At 41.7% G+C, this 11,590-nt stretch overlaps 1 protein-coding gene across 3 annotated transcripts in view; it reads right to left on the minus strand.

The window, feature by feature from the left end:
* The window catches only part of cemip2 (cell migration inducing hyaluronidase 2), a 100,145-nt gene extending 90,263 nt beyond the window's left edge, over positions 1 to 9,882 (minus strand). For all 3 annotated transcript variants that reach the window (XM_084056186.1, XM_084056184.1, XM_084056185.1), the window contains exon 1: positions 9,650 to 9,882. The gene's annotated coding sequence lies outside the window, so the exon portion shown is untranslated. The remainder of the gene's footprint in view (positions 1 to 9,649) is intronic.
* Between the last annotated feature and the right edge of the window lie 1,708 nt (positions 9,883 to 11,590).

Below are 11,590 nucleotides of genomic sequence, written 5' to 3' on the forward strand. Positions count from 1 at the left end.
ATTTTGGGGGTCCTCGACAAGAAAAAGTTTGAGAACCCCTGGTCTTCGGAAACAAACAAGAAGACACTAAGCGATGGTTCTGGCCTGAAATGGTCTATTAATCTCAGTGTGACTGTGTCTCCCCTGGATTGTTCTGGCTCAGACGGACGTGCTCTGACCTTGGCTGCTCTTGTCCACATTAATGAATGGGGAGCAGTAAATAGTGGATGCAAGCATTCCACAGTCTGTGAGCTGCTGAGCCTAAACAGATGGCCCTAATTACAGTGAGGAAGAAGAGGATTCTTCTGGACTTGGTCTATCCTGTTTACCACCAGTAGTACCGAGGAGGACTTCAATCTACAATCCTGCTTTGTGTTTTGGGAATCGGAATTAGGTTACAAGTAGGAACTGAATCCAAATTGCCGGTTACGGATACCAATACAAATGAAGGAATCAATCAGTCCAGTATTTCTGAGAATAAGAATCCCCCCCTAGGCAGCCTGCAGGGGATGATGTAATCTCCATACCAAACGGCATGGCTAGAAAATAAACCTACGACATGTTAGCGCCTTTTCAGCCAATTCAGTTATATTGTGTACAAGTACTATGTCTTAGGAAACTGAATATATAACTAGGAAAAGTGCTCCTCGGAGCACAGGTCTCCGCCAGGTCAGGTAGGTTATTGTGGGCCAGCAATGTAAAAAAATGTGTCAATCATGATGGAATATGAAAAATCGGGCAGATAGAGATAATGTTTTGCGTGATGTTTGGACCAAATCTGTAGGAGGAATATCAAAACAAAAATTGGCAAAAGTCGGCATCCTGGTGGCGCTATAACAGGACAATGTGAAAATTGTGGCATGTCTTCCTCGGCCTAGTGGGAGTGTGCGTGCAAAGCTTCACGGCAATCGCACGCTGAGTTCATGTTTTGAGGCATCAAAACAGAGCACTCCTGCAAACTTTGGGAAGCCAATCTTAGCCAATCAGGATTTAATATGAAAAATCTGACACACCTGTTTGGTTTAATAACTATAGAGATAATGTGTACGGCTTTGCGTGATGTTTGGGCATAATCAATAGGAGTAATATAAAATAAAAATGCAAAAAATGACCTCCTGGTGGCACTATAACAGGCCCATGTGAAAAATGTGGGGCCGAGATTCTGCTCTGGCATCCAGGGAGTGTGTGCACAGTTTCATATCCATCGGGGCCAACGGTGCCGGAGATCAGCTGTTCACAGAAGGACGGACGGACAGACAGGGTAAAATTTAAAAAACATAGTTTCGGCCACATCTTTGGCCAGGCAGAGACAATCATATGCCATAAACCACTAAAAGCTACTTGCAAAGCAAAAATGTTCTCTTCCACGGTAACAAGGAAGTTCTGGGGAACCCCTCCTGACATATTTATCATTTATTACCAACACGTTTGAGCTTATTCTTTCACTTTTATGAAACTGGAACGGAGAATCGATAAGAACCGGAATCGAAAAGCAGAAAAGGAATTGAATCGATACAATTCTAATGATACTCCGTCCCTGATCCAGCTCACCAGTACCAAGGACTTGGTCTACTCTATCCTGTTTACCAGTACCAACACACTTACTAACTTGAATCAGAGAAAATAATAATAATAATACCTGGGCACTTCAGATGAAACTACCCAAATAAAATATACTGGAGCACTCGACTGGTCTGTGCGTGTTTTATTGTTCTGCAGGGGTAGACTGGTTTCTACTTTCGTCTTCCTCAGAGTCAAGACCTGTTTGACTCAGAGAGAAGACGACAGTGGAAACGTCAGTCACCCTGCAAAACAATAAAACACATGCAGACCAGTCCAGTGATGCAAGTTGTCCCTGTTGAACACCGACGAGCCCTTCTACCTTCTGCTGGGTGAAGCGCGCACGACACTTACAACCATGTTTTACACATGGTGTTAAGATAATAGCATGTGTGTGTGCGCACACACACACACACACACACACAAAGACAAGTGTTTGTGTGCGCGTGTGTTCACGCAAGGATCAGTATACACAAACACAGTCAATTACACTGGCACACTTACATTCAAGAACATATTATGCATGCACACTCTCACACACACTCTCTCTCACACACTCCCAGTCACACACACACACACACACAGACACAGGACACATGGACAAATGCCAGAGCACACAGACACCCATGCGTGAGGAAATGACACGGCAGGAAAAAAAAAGAGTCCCACCACAGCAGCACTTTTTCCTAAAAAACAAACACCCGGTGAAAGTGTAATAACACTGTCTGTCTGTCTGTCTGTCTGTCTGTCTGTCTGTCTGTCTGTCTGTCTGTCTGTCTGTCAACCACTGTAAAAACCCAGTAAAACCTTGTATGTTGCTTTCCAGGAAACGGTCCCCAGATGATCAGCTTAATGCAGAACATTGTTTTCTCAGAATGTCTCTCTGTATACAGGGTAAGGGACAATTTAAGAACTTTTAAGACCTTTTTAATACAAAAAAAAAACTGTAGCATGAAGAAGTAAGGCATTAGTCTATGATTAATAGAGGGTGCTCGGGTGGCGCCGTATTAAAGGGATAGTTCACCCCCAAAATGACTTTTTTTCTATGGATTATTCAGCCCATGGAGACATGAATTCATGGATGTTTTTTAGTTTTTTGTCACATTCCTAAGACAATAATTTGATGACCGGCAGCGGTTCCGGTAGGAGACACAACGAGTCTCCTTTGTGTTTCCTACCGGAGCCGCTGCCTACCGGTCCGCTGGTCATCAAATTATTGGCTTAGGAATGTAATTGTTTTTTTTCACGGCAGAGGTTGTGGGTTCAAATCCACCGCGGTGCATCCGGCTTTGTCGAGCACATAACCAACACAATTGGCCCGTGTTCGGGCGGGGGGAGGGGGGAGATATTTGTCACAGCATGTACTCCTACAGGCTGGGGGGGGGGGGGGGGCGGAGCCTGCCAGCAGGGAGTGTTGGGCGGGAGGAGTATGACGAAGAAGGCTCTACGTCCTCCTCCCGGTGGGGGCTCCTCACTAGGGGCAGGTGAGTCAGAAGGATACAACAGCAGTGACAACACACAGGAATGTGTGTGTGTGGAGGAATTCACTGGCATGATGACTACATTGGGGAGAAAAAAGGGTCTAAAAAGCTAGAAAAGCGCGCGCACACACACACACACACACACACACACACACACACACACACACACACACACACACACACACACACACACACACACACACACACACACACACACACACACACACACACACACACACACACACACACACACACACACACACACACGGGTTGGGTTAAGGGCATAATGTGACCAGTAGAATGACCCAGTGTTTAACACAGGCTTGTTAAAGTCGTATAAAAGCACAACAGACTGACTGACTGCTGCCACAGTAGAAACCTCACTGGAACCAACTCACCTAAAATGTCTTCTAAATCCTAACAGTTGTCTGAACAACTTATATGTTGCAATATATCAGTGGTGCTCCAACTTTTATACGTCAAGGACACCCACAATTTGGCCAGGGACCCCCATCACAAAATATGTTGTTCCAGGGACCCCCCAGAAGCACAGATAGGAGTTAAAAATGTTCGCTTTAAAACATATACAGTATATATATTCAAAGATTTGCAAGCTCATAGCGCGGCACGAGTGCCGCGCTATGAGCTTGCAGATGAGCTTGCAGATCTGCTATTTTTGAATGGCCAAAGAAATCTTAAAATGACACAGATCTGTCTACAAGCTCATGACACAAACATCGTGCTGCGAAGCGTTGTGAGCCTGTAGATCGGCTATTTTCTGTGCACTAAAACCTGCTCGCAACTAAGTATTAAATCAGGCAAAACTCCACCCCTAAACCTAACCTCTAAATGTCTAATCCTAACCCCCCCCCCCTACTTGATTATCGTCTCTGTCGGGTGGAAACCTTATACAGTATGTCCAAAACTGTTACTTTTCAGGATTCAAATTCAAAAGCATCAAAAGTAGCAGATCTACAAGCTCGACACACGCCATTTCGAGCTTGTAGATCTGCTGCTTTTGATGCTTTTTGTGTGATGCTGTAGTATGATCAAGTAGGGCGTTAATTTACGAAAAAACACAAAAAGTTAGAATATGGAGATAAGAGGTTTCTGCTAGACAACTATATTATTTTCCTAATTGAAAGCCTACCTCTAAAAAACATTTTTGTAAACATAAAACAATCATTTCTCTAGCGAGCACCGGGGAAACTGTCTCCTATTCCTCTAATTCTACTCCGCACACGCACACGCACACACACACACACACACACACACACACAGTTAGTCGTCTCCCATTTATGTACCTCCGAACACAATCTCTTACGGCTCATAAAAGAAGCATTATAAACACATACTCTCTGCATTAAGAGCCCACAAAAATGAAAATACACAGAGTGTCAGTCAAGCATAGCTGCTGGGAATACAGTGGAGTGTTTGCCCAGTTGAACAAAAAAAAACAAATTCTCCCCATTAGTCCATTAGAATCCAGTCCCTGGAGCAGATCTGACATACTTACTATATAATACTCTGGATTCTCCCCCACAATCCTTCATTGAGGCCAGTGTTGCCAGATTTTGCGAGAGAAACAAGCAACCAGGTCTATGAAAACAATCCCAAAAGAAGCGACTATATAGGCCACATGAACATGGTCGGTCCAGTTATAGGTAAAAATGCGAATCGGCCTGTTAAGGACGATTGGAAAAATGTAGGGTGGCATTTCTTCCTTGGCCTAGGGGCAATGTGTGTGCAAAAATCTGCCTCCTGGTGGCACTATAACAGGCCGATATGAAACATTTGGGACAGAGGTTCTGCTCTGCCATCCAGGGAGTGTGGGTGCACAGTTTCGCTGCGATCGGGTCAACGGTGCCGCAGATTAGCTGTTCACAGATGGACGCACATACGGACGGACAGGATGCAAAACATAGTCTCGGCCATGCCTTCGGCCTGGCGGAGAAAATAAACGCAACCGGCAACTACCAATATTTACAAGCAACTTTACAGAGACAACAAGCCCAAAGTTGCTTATAACAAGCAGACATGGCAACACTGATTGAGGCCTAAATAATACCACACTTCTCTACTTAGCTACTTCAAGATGTCCTAAATAAATGGAAGCTGACATTCTGGTGGTGGTGATGGTGGGACTTTCACTTTTTCACTTTTTTTGCAATCTGTGCCAAACATCAGTCAGCCAGCATGTTATAAGGCTGCCTATCCTCCTACATTACTCACATTCCACTAGTGGTTCTCAACATGTGGGTCGAGACTCCCAGGGGGGTCCCCACATGATTTTTTAGGACTTTTAAGACCTTTTAATACCAAAGAAATGAAGAAAAAATAAAAGGAATGAAAAAAGATCATAACTGTAATCAACAAACTATACTATAAAGATTGTCAAATAATATAAGAAAGAGGCAAAATCTGTGAAAATAGCTGATCTACAAGCTCACTACAAGCTCACATCGCCTCGTTGTGAGCTTGTAGTTCAGCTATTTTTACAATATTTATCTGTGGAACGGAGTCAAACTAAATGTCATGCCTCAACTCCTACAATTCCAAGTGCTTGTCAGGGTGGGGGCCTGGAGGGTCCCCAGTTCAAATATGTTTTTTTTGGGGGGGTCGCAGCATGAAAAGGTTGAGAACGTCTTCAACCGGGGGTCCAGCACCCCTAGGTTGTCAACTGTCAAACACGTCTATGAAGCTATATGAAATCTATGAAAAAGTTTAATCTGCAAAACAATGTTATAAAAATATGTAGTGGGGGGTCCCTGCTTCATCACTCTCTCAGACAAGGGGTCCTTCCTTGGCCTTGAAAAATGTTAAAGACCCCTGTTCTAGAGTGCATTTGTTTTATACTCCAGACTGGCAGCACAAATCTACAAGCTCACGATGTGTCGCATTCCGCAATGCAACGTGAGCTTGTAGATCTGTTAGTTTTGCTGCGCAATGCCGTCATACAACAAGAACAAAGTATATAAATCGGGTTATACAAGGTCGAAAAAGAAAAACTGCCCCCATTGGAACCACTGCTACTGATATCCTTATCCAGTCATAGAATATGGAGAACTGAGCCCGAGTTACACTTCAAGATCAACTCATTGTCTGCCAATGTCAACAAACAGAACATCCTCAGTTGAGGAACTTCTCTCTCTCTATCTCTCACACACACACACACACACACACACACACACACACGCGCACACGTGTGCGCGCCACACGCACATACACACATGTCCTTAACCCATTAAGACCGGGAACGCATCTGTGTCATAAGTGTGCCACGCTATGAGCTTGTAGATCTACCATTTTTGAAAAAAAGACATTTTAAATGTGTGCAAATCTTTGAATATACTGTATGTACGTATATATACATGTTTTAACTCAAATCTTTGCTTCTGCGGGTCCCTGGAACAAAATATTTTGAGATGGGGGTCCGCGGCCAAATACATATCATTTTGGGTGGTCCTTGACATGAAGAAGTTTGAGAACCACTGATATTATATAGCAAAAAAAACTGTTAGTGACTGTTAGGAAATTAGACATTTGTAGAATCCCGAGAAGCAAAGATTTTAGTAAAAAAAAAACATTTGCTTTAAAAAACATATATATATTCAAAGATTTGCACACATTTTTTTTCTATTCTTTTTTGAAAAGCCAATTTTGAATAGCCAAAGTATAAAACATGGATGAAGTGGTCACACAGATGCGTTCCCGGTTTGAGCGGCTTAAGAAGGAACTGACTCACATATTCCCACATTGTCATGACTTCAGAAGAAACTACTGAATATCTACCAGATGTTACAGTACACTATGCAGGGAAACATTACAATCCATGATGGGATGGGCCCGGCCAGACATTCATCAGACAGGAATCATCATCATAGGAATTATAGATCATCATCATCTAGGGATTATAGATCATCATCTAGGAATCACCATCTGGAGAATAATCATCTCAGAATCATCTATTGCTCCTGTAACCCCAAGGAGTAGAAATGTCTTCTTTTCTACCGATTAACCCATTAAGACCTGCACACATTTTCACGATTTTACAAAAATAGCAGATCTACAAGCTCGTAGCGTGACACTCTGTGCCGCGCTATGAGCTTGTAGATCTGCTATTTTTGAATAGCTAAGGAAATCTTAAAATGACACAGATGTGTTCCAGGTCTTTAGTCACCCCATGGAGACTTGAATTCATGGATATCTTTTTTGTTTTTGTCTCATTCTTAAGCCAATAATTTGATGACCAGTGGACCGGTAGGCAGCAGTTCCGGTAGGAGACTCTTTGTGTCTCCTACCTGAACCGCTGCCGGTTATCAAATTATTGGCTTATGAATGAGACAAAAAAACAAAAAGATATCCATGAATTCAAGTCTCCATGGGGTGATTAATCGATGGGAAAAAAAGTCATTTTGGGGGTGAACTATCCCTTTAACCTTTCCTTTTATATGAAATATCCAAGACTATTAATATTTTATGGAAGATGCTTCTGAACATATTGCTAGTTTGAAAAGTATATTTAACATGGTTTGATTGACATTTTACTGGCAATATAACAAATGCATTAAATTAAAAGTTAGTGTTAAAACTGATAATCGGCTGACTCGTTAACCAGATCCAAAGCCACTTTGAGAATATGCTTTAGGCTGTGCTAACTAACTACTATTGCTCCGTGATTAACTGGTTTGTAAGGCCAGCTAATCGTCCTGGTACTCTGGAGAGTTAAGATGATCTTCGAGCGTCGCTGAGGACACTGGTTTAACCAGGGCATCCAGAGTCCATTGCTACAGAGCATTTGTTCGGTCACAGGGGTCTCTCCAGCACTTTACTAAACAGAATATAGAACATTTTCAGGTAGGTGACACAATTTAAGCCAATCAGGAGAGAGCACTGAAAATGCATTTTCTGTAAAAAAATAAAATAAAGAGCAGGAGAGACATAGAGACTCCTTTGACTGAATAAACACTCTATAGCAATGAGTAGCCTACTATCAGAATATAGAGCTATTTAACACTTATTTCAACCAAAGTAAATCACTTACCCTACCTTTAATAAATAATATGCCAATATGTCATCTTTGTACAATATGTGTCAAAATGATAACACACAATAAAGCTCAACAGCTTATTAATTGCATTGTGGTCCTTTGGGTGTATTTAAGAGTGTGTATTTAAGAGTTAATGTTTGAGTAAGTATGTAAGCAGTGCACAATAACAGGTGTGTGATGGTGTATGATGTTATGCACCATTATATAACACAGGCATACAAACAGCCCTGAGGTGAAAAAGGTGACAAGACAACATGTTGTTTGTTTTTTTCGGGTCAGGTGTCACACAATTTTCCTATTTGGATTCAAAACGGCTATTGTAGCTGAAAAGCAACAAGTTTGCAATATGTCTGATAACAAGTTTGTCGTTTAGAAACGCATCGTTTGTTATGAGTTATACAAATACTTTGTTAAAAACCAGGCTCCTAAATCACCTTCCCATGGAATAAAGCTAAATGTATCCATTATTAAGATCTGTGTCATTTCAAAATGTATTTGGCTACATTTACAAGCTCATAGCGTGGCACCAAATGCTGTGCTATGAGCTTGTAGATCTGCTATTTTTGAGGAAAAAAACTTGAAAATTCTACATGCAGACAGCCAGTAAAAGAAATCACATATTGAGGCTTTATGACATTTCTGAGAACATCCATGTTTCATGAGCTTCTGAGCAATGTATTCTAATGCTAGTTTGACCACTTCAAATACTCTTTCATCTTAAAATAACTAATAACTGAAAATAACAGCACACAATAGCAGCTTGTAGATTTGTTATTTTCAGTGTGTGACATGCTTCCATTAGAAGATGTGTATTAAGTGACAGTTCATAAGAGGCGTGTGTGTGTGTGTGTGTGTGTGTGTGTGTGTGTGTGTGTGTGTGTGTGTGTGTGTGTGTGTGTGTGTGTGTGTGTGTGTGTGTGTGTGCGTGCGTGCGTGCGTGCGTGTGTGCGTGTGTGTGTGCGTGTGTATTAAGTGATAGTTCATAGGGTGTGTGTATAGTGACAGTTCATAAGGTGTGTGTGGACACGTTGCAGTTCCCTTTAAACTTCAGCAGCTCCAAACACTCACACACAGCAGCAGCATGACCGCCTTGCATGTCAACAGACAGAAACCTAACCCAAAATATAGCCTTTTTTTTTTACCTCATGGCCCCTAAAGCCTACATTACAATAGGGTGTACACACACACACACACACACACACACACACACACACACACACACACACACACACACACACACACACACACACACACACACACACACACACACACAGCGTGGTCTGGAAACAATGTATCCAGAGTAGTGTTCCTCAGAGTGGGGTCCAGCATAGGGACCCTCAGGCAGCTCTCCTTCCAAATACAAACACACAGGTTTGTGTAACTCTGAGACCCACTCAATGTGACCACATTACATTGTGTTGCTCTCTGAGTTGTAGAGGTTTAGTGTAAAAAGTTTGACGCTACAATATGTAGCTTCTGGTCCTCAGCGTTAGAGAGAACTCACAACTCTCTAACGCTCTGGACCAGAGATACAATGTATCGTGGTCTCTGGCTGTGGAGGTTAAGGTTAGAATGTTACCTTTCACTGGATACAATGTGTCGTCTCTCTGCTGTCCATGAACCGCACAGAACCCTCCTCGGGACGGGCACAACAGAGACGATATACCGGTATAGAAACCTCCTCCTCCTGTGGTTCAGGAACTGACTCTTTATATAGTTTATCTTCACATGGTGTTCACATGTCTTTATGAACCGTCCCCGTACCGTCCTGTCCCTCCTGTCCTGTCCCGTGTCCCCCCTCCTCCTCCTGTCTCCTCCTGTCCCACACACACACCGAGAGGAGAGACTAGAGGAAGTGAAAGCAGGAGGAGGAGGGTCCAAGGGTGGGGCTTAAAGATTGAGAAACACCGCCGCCTGCTGGTGAGGGAGGGCATGGCATAATTATGACAATGCCATTTACATGTATTAAAATAAATAAGACCATTACTACGTTAAAAGAAACCCACAAACTATACTATAAAATATAGTCAAACATTGGCCAAGTTGTCAAATATTACCACAAAATTGGAACCGAGTCAAACTAAACGTAACACATGATATTTTCTATTAAAATGGACAAAACAACTTATCATTTATTGAACTGAATAGAGGATTCATTGCTAGACCATTTGACATTGCAAATTACTTCAATAATTACTTCCTCAGCAAAGTGAATACAATAAGAAATCAAATGCTGAATGTGAGCTGTAGGCTGTCTAAACTAAAGCTATAATAAAACATCATATCATGTGTGGTAAGGATTGTATGTTAGAATTCAAGCCTATTAGTGTTGATTTATGGTAAAGCTACTCCACACAATTAAACGTGAAAAACATTGTGGGTTTGATCATATTGATGGCAGACTGTTTCAGCCATCATCTATGTAAATCAATTACTAAGCCTTTAATCTGTGTTTTAAGGAATGTTCTTTTCCTGATTTGTGGAAAATTGCAAGTAAAGGTTATTCCTCTGTCAAAAAAGAAAAAAGAAAACTGTATGGAGCCATTTACATGACCAAACAGTAAAGCCTATCAGTATGTGACCTGTCTTGTGTAAGCTCATGCAGGACATTTATGTTTAAGCAGAACCAGCACTATATCTTGCAGAAAACAGCATTAAGTCAGATGTACAGCATGCATACAAAGCAGGTTACTCTACAGCTGTGGTTCTTCAAAGTGAGGTCCAGGGAAAATAAATAGAATGCTGCTTTATTTATTTATTTTCTTCAGGATTTGATAGATATTAAGGGACACAATTTGGATGACCATATTCATTTAACAATGATAGTGATAAATGAGGGCACTGCCAGGGCCCCCATTTATCAATGCATCAAAATAGTTTTGTTTTTTAATATACAATTTATTTACTTTTTTATTCATTCATTCATTCATTCATTCATTCATTCATTCATTCAGGAGACATGCAAAATAACCAGGGCCAACGTGTTACTTTGCATGGCTCCTGAATAAATAAATACACTGTCGAAAGAAATAAACAGACTCAATATTGTTGGTGATTATGACAGAAGGTGTCAGGGACCAGAGTTGGTCGGCAAGAGATACACCAGGACGGACACATGTGTAGTTTATTTAAAATGTATTTTTTTGTCTTTTATTTTCCCATAAAAAAAAATGACAATTCATAACTCTACGCCCAAAAACAAAAGGAGGTCAACTTAAACCAACTGAACAGACCTCAACTGCACAGCATTCAAGGTCAAAGTCGATGGCACAATTATCTCTAGCAAAGAAGAGATTACCTATTTGGGTTGTATTCTCGACAAATACCTGTCAGGTGAAAGCATGGGGACAAAGGTGGTCAAAATAGTAAACCAGAGAACCAAATTTATGGGCAGAGTTTCCTCTTTTGTCAACCCTCAGGCCCTCAGGACCCTCTCAGGGGCCCTGATTCAACCACATTTTGACTATGCTAGCACCTCCTGGTACTCCAACACCTCAGTGTCACTGAAGACTAAACTTCA

The sequence above is a fragment of the Gymnoscopelus microlampas genome, assembly GCF_963454915.1.
Source record: "Gymnoscopelus microlampas genome assembly, chromosome: 4".
In the NCBI taxonomy this organism is placed as follows: Eukaryota; Metazoa; Chordata; class Actinopteri; order Myctophiformes; family Myctophidae; genus Gymnoscopelus; species Gymnoscopelus microlampas.